At 53.4% G+C, this 14,334-nt stretch overlaps 1 protein-coding gene across 2 annotated transcripts in view; it reads left to right on the top strand.

The window, feature by feature from the left end:
* The window catches only part of ARHGEF18 (Rho/Rac guanine nucleotide exchange factor 18), an 89,181-nt gene that overhangs the window by 34,216 nt on the left and 40,631 nt on the right, over positions 1 to 14,334 (top strand). The window contains exon 1 of one of the 2 annotated variants that reach the window (XM_051835534.2): positions 2,712 to 2,850. The exons of the other annotated variant lie outside the window; for it this stretch is intronic. The gene's annotated coding sequence lies outside the window, so the exon portion shown is untranslated. Of the gene's footprint in view, positions 1 to 2,711; positions 2,851 to 14,334 lie in introns of those variants that run through there. 2 annotated transcript variants of the gene reach the window in all.

The raw sequence follows: 14,334 nt of genomic DNA on the forward strand, positions 1-14,334 counted from the left end.
TCCAGCCCCCACCCCTGAACCCTTGTGCCTGTCCACGCACACATACCACCTGTGCTTGGCTCATTCAGCACTGCTCCTGGAAGCCCCCACTGCCACCTGACTCTTACCCTTTCATACAAAGCACAGGTGCACCACCCACAGGACACCTGAGTGTCTCCTAGGCCAGCCACTCTCAGCCAAGGGCCTGAAGAACAACTGGATCAGACGTCATCAGGACCAGAGGGAGCTCCTGGCATCTAATGGTAGAAGCCAGAGATCTAGTTCAATGATCCTCTAATGCACTGGGTTCCCCCACCCCAGCCCCAGTCCCGCCAAACGCCACCGCAGAGAATTATCCAGCCCCAATTGTTGAGAGTGCCAAGTCTGGGAAACCCTGTGTCCCCTTAGCTCTTAGAGGGACCCAGACCCTCACTCAGGACTCTAAGTGCAGAATGGGTGGATGAGCCTAAAAAAGCTGAGGGACTGTCCTCCTTCCTGGCAGCCTCCTTAATGGGGAGAAGTGAGCTAATTTGAAGATTTCTAGAACTAATGCAGCTTAGAAGTGAGGCTAGGGATGCCCTCCCACTTAAAATCAATAGTTTCTGATTGCCGTTGGCAGGAAATCCAGAAGCCATAGCAATTCAGAGAAGGGATGCTGTGTTTTCTGATTTATTTATTTGAGACAATGAGAGAGTACTCCTATCTACTGGTTCACTCCCCCCAAATGTCCACAATGTCCAGGATTGGGCTGGCGCTCAAACCAGGAGCTGAGAACTCCATCAGGGACTCCCATATGGGTGGCAGGGACCCAAGGACTTGAGCCACCACTGCTGCCTCCCAGGGTGTGCATTGGCGGGAGGCTGGAGTCAGGAGTGGAGCTGGGTGTTGAACGCAGGCACTCTGATTAGGAAGAGGTGTCTTAGCCACCAGGCTGCACACTCACCCCACAGTGAAGAAGCATTTACCCACCATGAAGCCTCTGACAGTAGCTGTGTCAGGGCTTCTGGCTTCTACTGGGATAGGGCATCTGCTGGGCAAGGGGCTTCAAAAAAGTTCATGGAAAATGTGTTATAAAAAACTAGGCATGGGCCAGCGCCGCAGCTGAATAGGCTAATCCTCCACCTGTGGTGCCAGCACACCGGGTTCTAGTCCCGGTCAGGGCGCCGGATTCTGTCCCGGTTGCCCCTCTTCCAGGCCAGCTCTCTGCTGTGGCCCCGGAGTGCAGTGGAGGATGGCCCAAGTCCTTGGGCCCTGCACCTGCATGGGAGACCAGGAGAAGCACCTGGCTCCTGGCTTTGGATCAGCGCGGTGCGCTGGCCACAGCACGCCAGCCGCAGCGGCCATTGGAGGGTGAACCAATGGTAAAGGAAGACCTTTCTCTCTGTCTCTCTCTCTCTCTCTCACTGTCCACTCTGTCAAAAAAAAAAAAAAAAAAAAAAAAAAAAAAAAAAAAAAACCTAGCCATGGATTTTAGAAGTTTTACATCAAGATACAACTTATCTTTTAATTCCATTTCCATGTGCATGTGTTTGCAGAACCCCCAGTTCCCTAAGCAGGTGTCTTCTCTTGACCATGACTATCAGACTTAAAGTGTGGACTGGGTAGTTGGGGACTCTGTGCCCCAGCTTCAGGACCGAGGGCTCTCAAAAACACGCTGAGTGTGTTTTGAAGCGACTTGAGTTTGGGGAGCTCTTCCTGGCCTGGTTGGCCAACCTGGACCTTTGGTGACAGCTCCATCCCTGGCTACCACCCCACTCTCCCACCTGCAGGGGACTGTGACTGGATAAACAACCCCAGGGCTGGGATGCCTGCTGGCTTCTGAAAGGGTGCTGGCTCTGGAGAAGGTACCTGGCCTGTCTGGAGGTATTTAACAGCAAGAGGGAGAGAGTGGCATGTGTTTCAGACTCTGAACACCTGCTGGAGGTATCTGACAGCATTTATACTGAGAGTATCAGATGGTCTTCAGAATGTCTCTGGGTGACTGAAAGCCTGTTTGAGAGTATCTGGTAGCACTGGCCTGGGTGTCTGGAATGGGTTGGGGTTATTGGTGGCATCTTCCTGGGTAAATGGTGTGTATTGGGGTATCTGGTGGCACCAGCCTGGGCATCTGGCATGTGTGGGGGTTATTGGTTGCACCTGCCTGGGTGTCTGGCATGTGTTGGGAGTATTTGCTGGTACTCGTGTTGGGGACCCTGAGACCACCTGTCAGGTGTGGGATTTATTTTTCCCCAGATCAGCTTTTTGTCGAAACACTGCCACTTCTTCCTCACAACAACCCCTCTCCTCTGATTTTCTGCCGCCGGGGGTGCCCTGGTAGGTACCCCCACCCTTCCACGTCCGCAGGCACCCGCTGATTCCCCCAAGAATCCCACTATCACTCCCCGCCCATCTACCCCTGGGACTCGCTCCCCAGCCGTGCTAATCTCCCAAGCCCTCTTAGACCCCACAAAGTGCACCCCCAACCCACTGATCCCCCTCTAGGGTCTCTCCAACCCCTCTATCCCCGTAGGACCTCCCAGCCCTGCTGATAAACAAAATGCAACCCAACCCCGCAGACCCACCCCTCAGGGGCCGCCGCCCTCCTCCTCCCCACAAGGACCCTCCTCCCGCCTCGGTCACCCCGCCCCGCACCCGCACTTCGCGGCTCAGCCCGTCAGAGAAGCTCCGCCTCGAAGCCACGCCCCCTGGGGGACCCAACCCCCCTGGGACCGCCTCCGGGGCGGGGCCGCGCACGCGCCCTTCCCCACGCGAGGGCCGCTTGCTTCCGGCTCGGCGCTGTGGGCGTCTGTGGATCCGGGAGGCCGGGCAGAGGCGGCGGCCAGCAGCGGCTGAGGAGTGAACGGAGAGCGGCCTGCGGGGGACTGGGCTGAGGTGAGGGCGGCGAGGCGGTCCCGGAGGGAGCTAAGCCAGGGAAGGAGGTCTGGGTTCCTCCCTGAGGTCGCCGAGGGGGGCGGGACTGCCGGGGCCTCCCGGCGGGCCCTGGACAATTCCCTCCGGCAGGTGCACCCGGCTGCGGCCCAGGCTGCCCGAATCGTGCCTGGGGGCTCCGGGTGGCGCGTGCAGGGTGCGGAGGTGCCGGCGACGCCCGCAGGCCCTGTCCGGGCCAGGGCCGGCCCTGGCCTGGGGCGTCGCACCCTCCCTTCCCCCAGGCCCCGGCCTCACCGCTCCTTCAGGGGTGCGGGGAGACCCTCATCGCGAGCCCTCACACCCCGGAGCGGTGTCCTCCCTACCAGGGGTCGCGTGGGTGCAGAAGCCCTGCGCGGCGGGGGTGCCTTGGGTCTGTCCGGCTCTTTCCAGCTGCTTTGCGGTCTCGGGACCTAGCAGGTGCAGCGCAGCCTTCCAGGGCCCTGCCCAGGTCCTTGCTGCGTGCTGGGTCGTAGCTTGCCTTCCGCTCACCTTTTACCTGTTGCTGCTGTGTCGGAAAGGTGGCTGGCGGAGAAGCTGAAAAGTTTCTTCGAGTTTTACTGCGGAAGCAAAGAGAAAAAGGCAACTTTTTTCTGGCCTTGTGTTCGGGAGAAGAAACTGCAGCCAGTAGCTTTGAAAGGTCCTTTCTGTTTCGCCGAGGTGTGGCCAGCCCGGTGGCTAAGGGCGATTTGGGGATGATTTTTGCAGGTGTCTTCTGGTGAATAATTAATCCCTGAGCTAACAGGAGAAGTGTGGAGAGCTCAGGTGTGATTGTCAAATCAGATCTGGGTTCTGGTCCTAGTTCCAGTCCATACCTGGTTGGCCGTAGCTCTCCTCATCTTTGAAATGGAAACAAAGATTGTTGGGGGGGGGGGGCGGGGAGGTGCAGGGGTCTGAGAGGTAGTATGTACAGGCACAGGAGGAATGGTCAATACGTGTTATATAACCTGAGCGTATGTACACGTGTGCTCCTGGGCCTTGTGTTTTTAAGTCGCCATTCAAAGAAATAAGGAGCCCAGGGAATCTGAGCATCTCGGTTGTTGTTTGGACTGGGCTGTTTGCTGTTTCTGTGGGTCCACAAGCCATTGGTGTGGGGGGGGGGGGGGCGGGGATGAAGATGTTCATTCCAGAGCAAACAGCCGGAAGGCATAAAACATCTCATTTTTTTTTCTTAACTAGAGCTGGTATTTTCACCCAGCTCTGAGTGTATGCTCTTAACCAACACATAGTATTTTTTTTTAATTTATTTATTTGAAAGGCAGAGTTACTGAGAGGCAGAGAGAGAGAGAGAGGTCTTCCATCCACTGGTTCACTCCCCAGATGGCCGCAACGGCTGGAGCTGTGCTGATCTGAAGCCAGGAGCCAGGAGCTTCCTCTGGGTCTCCCACTAGGGTGCAGGGGTCCAAGCACTTGGGCCATCCTCCACTGCTTTCCCAGGCCAGAGCAGAGAGCTGGATCAGAAGTGGAGCAGCAGGGATCCCTATGGGATGCCAGCACTGCAGCTGGTGGCCTTACCCGCTGACACCACAGCCCCGGCCCCACATTTCATTCTTGTGTATGTAATTTGTTCTGATTTTGTAGAGCATATTTCATTTTCTAAAGCGCATATGTTTGAGAACTAGAAAAAGCAATTCTTGTCTTTCTCTTTTTTCCCCCCTTAAATTGACCTGACAATGCCCCCACTTTGAAAGTTGAAGTGGCGCATACCTTGTTGTTGGCATAGCTGGGGTGTAATTTTCATTCTTGTCACACAGCAGCAATTAAGGAGGCAGCCGTTGCCCTTCGGTGTCACCAGCCCCGGGGACGAGGGCTGCGTTCCTGCTGCACCTCCCTGGGTGTTTACCCACTGCATGTTTAGCATAGTTCCAATCCGTGTCAAGGTCTCCTTCATTCTCACATCCTGGGCCACCTTTCCACTTCTCCTGACCCGTTCTGTGACTTTCGAAACATTGTCACCTCCAGCCAGCTTCAGTAACTTGAAGCCCAAAGGCCTTTATAAAGTCCCATCCATCCTGGCTCTTTTGTTATTTGTTGGGTAAACTTCACTCCCCCCACTGCAACCACCCCCCTCCAAAATGGTCGAGAGCTGCTGTGTTTTGAAAACCCTCTCTTCAGGTGCAAAACACTCTGGAGCTGCCTGTAGGAATTTTCTGGAGGAGGAATGTGGCTGCAGGTGGGGGAGGGGGGAAATAGTTACCATAAAGTCCTCCCTGAGGTCCCAGGAAATCCGTCCCTGCAACTGGGCTCACTTTTTGTCCTCTGGATTAAGCTGTGTGTAAACTGATTCAGTCTCATGCTGTGCCTACTTCTGTCTGTAGATAGATTCATGGTTTCCATTGATATAAAATTGTAAATTGTAGCCGATTGTATTCAAAGTAGCAAGTACATGGACTTGTGATCCTTAAAAAAAAAAATGCATTCTAAAGGTTTCGTTGTGCAAGAGTATACCTTGAACACACTGTGGAAAGTTACATTTTAAACTCCTGTCACTTTTTTTTTTTAATGCAACAGCTTTATTGAGATATAACTCAAATACCCTGAAATATACCCTTTTAGTGTATTTCAGAGTTAGGCAACTAGTGCACCAGTATCTAATTCCACCGTGTCATCCCTTTTTTGTTTTAAAGATTTAATTAATTAATTAATTAATTAAAAGGCAGAGTGATGGAGAGTGGGAGAGGGAGAGAGAAAGAGAAAAAAAAAAAAGATCTTCCATCTGCAGGTTCACTCTCCAATTGGCTCCTACCACTGGGTCCACCATGTGGGTGGCAGGGACCCAAGGTCATCATCTGCTATCTTCCCAGGCACATGAGAAGGGAGCTGGATAGGAAGTGGAGCATCCAGGACTTGAACTGGTGCTCCAAGATAGAATGCCGGCTTAAACTTTCTCCCCACCACACACACACACACACCCGGCAATGCTGGCCCTGTCATTCCTATGGGTGGGTTTGGGAGCAAGGACAAATGTCAAAGGAGGGAGGCGGGTCCAAGCAAGGAGCCCGTGTGTCGCAGGTGGGATGGAGGGAAGGGGACCCGGGCAAATTACCCTCCAGCAGGAATCCAGCATAACCCTGCATACAGGGCATCTGGGTCTGCACTGTGAGGGGGGACTCTAATTTGCTGAAGTTCATTGACGAGTGCAGCTGAATTTAGGAAGAGTAGTAGACGGTGAGTCCCCCACAGCAGGAGTCTGTTGGTAAAATGGTGCCATCTTATCTGTGGCACCATCTATGCCCCGTACACTGTCTTAGGCTCTGGCCCCCATTGCCACCTTGCACAGGAAGCTTTGGTCCTAAGCCCAATGGCCCAACCACAGGTGTTAGCTCCACCCTCACCCGAATGGGATTTGCTGCTTCTGCTTCCCTGCCCCCCGCAAAGGTATAACAGGACCTGCTTCTCACACATGTGCTCTCTCTCTCTCCATCTCTGTCTTCGCCCCTTCCCTCTGGCCCGTTGGATTTCCCCCGTCAATAAACCCTTTCCCTTAACTCCGGTGTTTGTGATGGCCTTACAGAGTCAGCCTGCTCAGCAGTCCCGTGACTGGAGGCAAGATAAAGCAAGGAGTGTGAGTGTCCTTGGGTGTCCAGGGCAGCGAAGGAGCCAGCTGTGCTGCTGAAGCGGTTAGGGGATGGGGACTGAGTGATGGTGTGGGTCCCTGTGACCCTCTGTGATGTTCACCTGGGCTCTCCTGATGAGGATTTTAAGAGAGATGGAAGGGACCGGTGATAGGGCGCAGCAGGTAAAGCCACCGCCTGTGGTGACATTGGCATCCCATATGGGCACCAGTTTGGGTCCCAGCTGCTCCACTTCTGATCCAGCTCCCTGCTAATGCACCTGGGAAAGCAGCAGAAGATGGCCCAAGGACTTCACGCATATGGGAGACCCGAATGAAGCTCCTGGCTCCTGGCTTCAGCCTGGCCCAGCCCTGGCCATTGCAGCCATTTGAGGGATGAACCAGTGGATGGAAGATCTCTCTCGTTCCCTCCTTCTCTCCTTCCTTCCCTCTCTCCCCCTCTCTCTGTAACTCTGCCTTTCAAGTAAATGAATAAATCTTAAAAAGAAAACAATGATGGGAAGATGGGAACCTGGGACCCTTGTGTGCTGTTGGTAAGGAGAGCGAGTGGTCGTGGCTGCTTTGGGAAATGTCTGGCAGTTGCTCAGAAGCGTAAACTTAGCGTTAACACCAGACCCAGCTTTTCCACTCTGAGATGTCTGCCTAAGAAAAATGAAAACACAGGACTACTCAGAAACTTGTACAGGTGCTCCCTGGCATAGGGTAGAGTTATGTCCTAATAAGCCCTTCCAGAGTTGAGAATACTATAAAGTCAGTAATGCATTACTCTGGCTGGCCTAATGCCCACAGCGGTGGTTTCTGCCGAGTGCATTTTGCCAGTGCACTGTGGTAAAGTCAGACCGTTGTGAGTCGTGACCATCTCTACACAAGTGTTCACAGCAGCAAGTTTTGCAGTTGCCACAAAGTGAAGATGGCACAGTGGGCCAAGCCACTGCCTGCAATGCCAGCATCTCACATTGGCACACCAGTTCGAGTTCCGGCTATTCCGCTTCCAATCCAGCATCCTGCTAATGCCACTGGGAAGGCAGCAGAAGGTAGCCCAAGTACTTGGGTCCCTGGTACCCACGTGGGACATCAGGATGGAGTTCCAGGCTCCTGGCTTCTGCCTAGCCTAGCTCAGCCCTGACTGTTATAGCATTTAGGGAGTGAACCAGTGGATGATCTCTTTCTGTATCTCTCTCTCTCTCTCTTTCTCTCTCTCTCTCTCTCTCTCTTTGCCCATCTTTCTTTCTCTGTCACTCTGCCTTTCAAATAAATATTTTCTATCAGCTGATGAATAGGTTTTAAAAGTGCAGTGCGCTCATAGAATAGACTATTATTCGGCCATAAAAAGGAATGGAATTCGGATGCATGGATGAAACGTGAAAGAATTGTGCTTAGTAAAAGAAGCCAACCTCAAAAAGCCATGTGTTACGCTATTCCATTTGTGTGCAAGGTCCAGAATCAGCAAATCCACAGAATAAGAAAGAGAGCCATGGTTGCTAGGGCAATGCAGGGTGACAGCCGAGGGGTGTGGGTTTTCTTTTGGGGATGACGAAAACATGGTGCTTTTGGTTGCACAACTCTGCATGTTCTGAGCGGGGAGAAACGTAGGATAAGAAAGCAAAGCACAGTGGAAGTGGCTATGGGCATGGAACAGGAACTCAAGGCACGGTTGGGGCTGAGTGGGCAGGAGGCTGAAAAGCAAAGCAAAGAGAAGGGTAGAGGAAGCACCAGGCTGTGCTTGTCACCGTGAGGTGTGGGGCTGGATTACTGACACTGACATGTTGTCATTTTCCTCTGTGCCAAACAATGCGCCAAGCGCCAAGGACAAAGATCACCAATTTAGATGCTGCCATCTGGGGGAAGTGAGAGTGCCTCCTTGCCCTCTGTGTGATGAGCACTGAGGCAGGGGTGTGGGTGACAGCCTCGTGGGCACAGTCCAGGTGAGGTGACACCTGATGGGTGGGGGGAGCCTTAGCCAGTACTGGCAGTGGGGGGAACAGCGTGTGCCAAGGCACGGAGTCAGGAAGCACCACAGTGTTCCTGTGGTGGCACCAGAAGCAGAAACTTTTTTAGGCTGGGCTGTTACCACAGAGTGCTTTCTGCTGATTTCCATCCATCAGGAGTGGCCTGGGTCTAGATAGAGACCGCATGGAGATGGAGAACAGGAATCAGATCTACCTCAGGGTACAGGTGGCTGGACCTAGGTGATGGTGTGGGAGAGGGGTCTCCTCCAGGGGCCTCAGGGCACATGGGAGGAGATCCTGCCGTGGGCCGCCCCATGGGCTTTATCATGCACTGGGGAGGTGAGAAGCTGCGTCCCCCCAACACACTCCACCCCAAGATCTATCTGGTTTTTGTTGTTGTTGTGTTGTTGTTTGTTTTTGATTTATGTATTTATTTGAAGGACAGAGTTAGAGGAAAATATGAAGGGGCTTTTCCGTCCACTGGTTCAGACCCCAAATAGCCACAATGGCCACAGATGCACCAGGCTGAAGTCTGGAGCCTGGGACTTGATCTGGGTCTTCCACATGAGTGGCAGGGGCCCAAGCACTTTGGTCATCTGCTGCTGCTTTCTCAGGAACATTAGCAGGGAGCTGGATCAGAAGTGAAGCAGCCAGGACTTGAACTGGTACTTATATGGGATGCCAACATCACAGGCAGCAGCTTAACACACTGCGCCCCAGCAGTGACCCCACCAAGGTTTTCCTTTCCTTTTCCTTTTCCTCTTCCTTTTCCTCTTCCTTTTCCTCTCTTCTCTTTCTTTTCTCTTTCTCTTCTCTTTCTTTCTTATTTATTTATTTCAGAGGGAGGGAGGGAGAGACAGAGACTGGTCTTCCATCCTCTGGTTCACTCACCAAAAGACCACCACAGTCAGGTGCTGGGCCAGGCTGGAGCCAGGAGCTTCTTCCGGGTTTCCCAGGTGGGTACAGGGGCCCTAGCACCTGGATCGTCCTCTGCTGCTTTTCCAGGTGCAGTAGCAAGGGAGCTGGATGGGAAGTGGAGCAGCCGTGACTTGAACTGGCACCCATATGGGATGCCGGCATCGCAGGTGGCAGCTTTACCCACAAGGTCTTCCAATATGGCTCCAGTCAGGGACCCCAAAGTTGTGCTTCGAGGTGGAGAGGGTAGGGCAGAAGGCAAGTGATGATGTTGATGCCCTGGTCTGCTGGAGGGCGACAGGCAGCAGAGGATGGAGTGGGGCTGGATGACACGCAGTCCATCTGACACAAAAACCAAAGTGAAGCCAGCAGCGCTATGGGTGCTGCACTTGTGCAGCCAGAGGCAGTAGCCTCCAGTGGTGTCCGTGTCCTTGTAGGTCTTCTGGCCGCTCTGTTCACTCTGTGCAGGCTTCAGCGAGTTCTGCAGGGGGAGTGGAGGGATGTGTGGGTCCCTTCTCTGTTCCAAAATGTGCAGCAGGCCTCATCAACTACGCTGCTCCTGCAGAAACCTGGTGACCATCCTGGTAGGCAGGATAACAACCCCCTCCCCAAGACGTCCACACCCTGCCCTGAGAGCCGTGAACACCTCACATCACATGTAGACAGCAACTGGGCACGTGTGACTAAACCAAGGTCTTGAGATGGGACAGGGTGCTGGATATTCCAGGGGCCATTTTCGTCACGGGGTCTTTGTAAGAGGAGCAGGAGGGTCAGAGTCAGGGAGAGACTGGGAGGGGCTGTGGTGCTCACTCTGCAGGGGGAGGGAGGGGCCAGGCGCCTCTAGAAGCTGGCAAAGGCAGGACCAGATTCTCCCTTGGAGCCCCCACGAGGGAGTAGCCCTGCCCACAGCTGCGTTTCAGACCTCTGACCTCCACCACTGTAGGATAAAGAAACAGGTGTTATTTTCAGCCAGGGCTTATGGCCGTTTCTCCAGCAGCCATGGGAAGCTAACAAGCTTGATTTTCTTTGATCCATGAACATTTAAATTTCCCAGCTGACTTGGGAGCCCCCTGCAGCCCCCTCTCACCTTCCCCTCCAGCCTTTCCTTCTTCCTGGAGGGCTCGTCAGACGCAGGGGGTTTCCTGTACCACCACCCCGGCAAGCACGCTCCCTGCCCCCTCTCTGACCCAATCCTTGGCCCCTTCTCCTCCCCTGTGACCTGAGTCCCAGGAGCAGGAGGGTGGGGCTGGCAGGAACTCAGGTGGGCTCATATGGTGTGGGAGATGCTCCCAAAACTGTCTCATCCTCGGTCTCATCATCTATAAGATGGAAACACTACGGGCCAGCGCCGTGGCACAGTAGGTTAACCTGCCAGCAGCGGTGCTAGCATCCCATATGGACGCCGGTTCTAGTCCCAGCTGCTCCTCTTCCAATCCAGCTCTCTGCTGTGGCCTGGGAAAGCAGTAGAAGATGGCCCAAGTCCTTGAGCCCCTGCACCCACATAGGAGACCTGGAAGAAGCCCCTGGCTCCTGGCTTCAGATTGGCACCGATCTGGCTGTTGTGGCCATCTGGAGAGTGAACCAATGGATGGAAGACCTTTCTGTCTCTCCCTCTTACTGTCTATAACTCTACCTCTCAAATAAATAAATACAAATCTTTAAAAAAAAAAGAAGTTGGAAACACTCAGCACTCCGCTCTCCATGGAGTTGTTACTCATGGCTCTGTGCACAGTGTTAGGGTGTTTGTCCCTTCATTCGTTCATTCCGTGGATTATGGCCAGCACCTGCTGTACGAGACAGGACGATAGTGGACACAACTCAGCCTTTTCTTAAAGCTTGCTTTTAAAAATGTCTTTGTGAAAAACGAAATGGGGGGGGGGGGGGCTGACATTGTAACATAGTGGGTTGACCTGTATGGGCACCTGTTGCAGTCCTGTCAGCTCTGCTTCCGATCCAGCTCCCTGCTAATGGCATGGTTAAGGCAGCCAAAGATGGCCCAAGTCCTTGGGCCCCTGCCACCTACACAGGAGACCCGGAAGAAGGTCCTGGCTTCTGGATTGAGTCCTTGAGTCCTGGCCGTTGTGGCCATTTGGGGAATGAACCAGTGCATGAAAGCATGCTGTCTCTCTCTGGCTGCCCTTCATAGTCTTTTAAAAATTGGGTTATCGCCAGCGCCGCGGCTCAATAGGCTAATCCTCTGCCTAGCAGTGCCGACACACCAGGTTCTAGTCCCGATCGGGGCACCGGATTCTGTCCCGGTTGCCCCTCTTCCAGGCCAGCTCTCTGCTGTGGCCTGGGAAGGCAGTGGAGGATGGCCCAAGTGCTTGGGCCCTGCACCCGCATGGGAGACCAGGAGAAGCACCTGGCTCCTGCCTTCGGATCAGCACAGTGCGCCGGCTGCAGCGCGCCAGCCGTGGCAGCCATTGGAGGGTGAACCAACGGCAAAGGAAGACCTTTCTCTCTGTCTCTCTCCCTCACTGTCCACTCTGACTGTAAAAAAAAAAAAAAAAAAAAAAAAAAAAGGGTTATCATAATTCCAGTGTATAAAATTTCCCCTTATACAGCTCAGTAGTCATACATTTACAGTGTGGTGTGACTCTCACCACTGACCCCAGGGTGTTTTCATCACCCAGAAAGGAATCGCCTCCCTCCATCCTCCCTGAAAGTCACAGCTCTGCTCTCTCTGCGCTCGTTCGCTCGCTCTCTCCCTCTCTCTCTTGGCCTTCCTTGTCTGTGGAACCCAACAACACATGGGACCTTACTTGGCTTAACAGCTTCAGGGTCCATCCACGTTGTCAGCTAAACTTAGCTATCTCAGTCCTGGGGTAGTGTGGACATTGCAGTAGCAGTGCCGGGACAGCTGCCCGAGGGAGTGTCCTTTTCTGCTTGGTTGGCCTGACCTCTGATTGTTGTTGGTTTCCCCTGCCTGTCTCTGTGGAGACGGTGAATTAGCTCCTGGCTTGAGGGACTTCTCAGCCTGGGTCTGCCACTGTCAGTACTGACCAAACTGGACAACTGAAGAAAGGTTACAGTGAAATCCAAGAGGTTTTTTTTTTTTTTTAAACATTCATTTTATTTATTTGAGAGGCACAAAGCTGGTGACAGAGCAAGCATGTGTGTGAGTTCCTGTCTGCTGGTTTACTCCCCAGTCAAACCCAGGAGCCAGGAGCTCCATCCAGGTCTCCCACGTGTGTGGCAGAGACCCAAGTACTTGACCATCATCTGCTGCCTCTCAGGGTGCACCTTACCAGGGAACTGGAATCAGAAGCGGAGCTGGGACTTGAACCCAGAAACATGACACATCCCAAGTGGGGTCTTAACACTGCACCAGGCACCTGCCCCCAATACCCTCATCCTTTATTTCTGTGTTCCACGAACTTTTGGAAGTCACCTCGTGTCAACAGGCATCTGATGTCACAGCCCCCGTGTGTTCAAGTGCTGCCTTCATCCAGTGCAAGCGTTTTGTGCCAACCTGCTACCCCAGCACCTGGCCTACGCTCTGACATTGGGAAAACTGGCGTTGTTAAAATGCATTCAAGCTCACAGGCTGCAGTTCTTAAAGGAATGCTAATGATGTCTTTGCAAGGTCTTAGAATTTCCCTGAGGTAGGGGCTGGTCACTCACTTTCATTAATGGGTAGAGCCTGCATTCTTGGGATGATGGCAACTTGAGATGCTCAGAAACCTGCCTCTTCGCTACCTGTGTGCTGTGGGCATGGCTATTTCAGGACTCGAATTTGGTACTTCTGCTTGTCAGGGACAGCAGTGGTAGTCCCCAGCCTGGTAGCCTCTCTTCGGTTGTTGGGAACGATCCCCTCCCTCCCAGGGCAAACCAGTTAGATGCGGTAGACCAGCATCAGCAAATCTGTTCTGTAGAGAGCCAGATGATGACTATTTTAGGCTCTTCAGACCACATAGCCCCTGCTGAAGCCACACCATGAGCCAGTGCGGCCACAACTCATAGCAGCCACAGAGTGCTCAGTAAACCTGTGGTTATGGTTGTGGCTGTGTTTCAATAAAACTTTATTTGCAGAAACAGATGGCTGGCCCTTGGCCTACAGCAAATTTTTTTTTTTAAGATTTATTTGTTTATTTGAAAGTCAGAGTTACACAGAGAGAGGAGAGGCAGAGAGAGAGAGGGAGGGAGGGAGAGAGAGAGAGAGGTCTTCCATCTGATGCTTCACTCCCCAGTTGGCCACAATGGCCTGAGCTGCAATGATCCGTAGTCAGGACCAGGAGCTTCCTCTGGGTCTTCCCACAGGGATGCAGGGGCCCAAGGACTTGGGCCATCTTCCACCGCTTTCCCAGGCCATAGCAGAGAGCTAGATCGGAAGTGGAGCAGCTGGGACTCAAACCGGTGCCCATATGGATGCCAGCACTGCAGGTGGTAGCCATACCCGCTATGCCACAGCACCTCCCCATCTTTTTTTCATTTTTTTAAGATTTGTTTATTTATTTGAAAGAGTGAGAGTGAGAGAGAGAGAAAAGCAGAGGTCTTCCATCTGCTGATTCACTCCCCAAATAGCTGCAACAGCCAGGACTGGGCCAGGCCAAAGCCAGGAGCCAGGAGCTTCCTTTGGGTCTCCCATGTGACTGCAGGGGCCCAAGGACTTGGGCCATCTTCTGCTGCTTTCCCAGGTGCATTAGCAGGGAGCTGGATCAGAAATGGAGCAGCTGGGTCTTGAACAGGCACCCATAGGCAATGGCTTAACTGGCTATGCCAAGCTCCAGCCCCAGACTCCTAGTTTTTAAAATTCTGTGTCTAAGACCAGAGCTGTCTGACTTTGGCAAGGAGCACAGCTTAGGGGGCAGGAAGCCCTCACCTGGCTCATGGCCTCTGCAGATGCCTCTCCCCGAGGGGTACCTGTTCATGCTGTGGAGCGGGCACAATGATCTCTTGTTTGCAGATCAACCTGGACCTCAGGCTCCCCCAGGTTTTAGAACAGTGAGACCTCCAGTTGTTCCAGTCCTTCCTCCAGGCCCACACTGGGCCTGACGTCAGCGTGGAAGCCCC

Source organism: Oryctolagus cuniculus (assembly GCF_964237555.1).
Source record: "Oryctolagus cuniculus chromosome 16 unlocalized genomic scaffold, mOryCun1.1 SUPER_16_unloc_1, whole genome shotgun sequence".
Classification (NCBI taxonomy): domain Eukaryota; kingdom Metazoa; phylum Chordata; class Mammalia; order Lagomorpha; family Leporidae; genus Oryctolagus; species Oryctolagus cuniculus.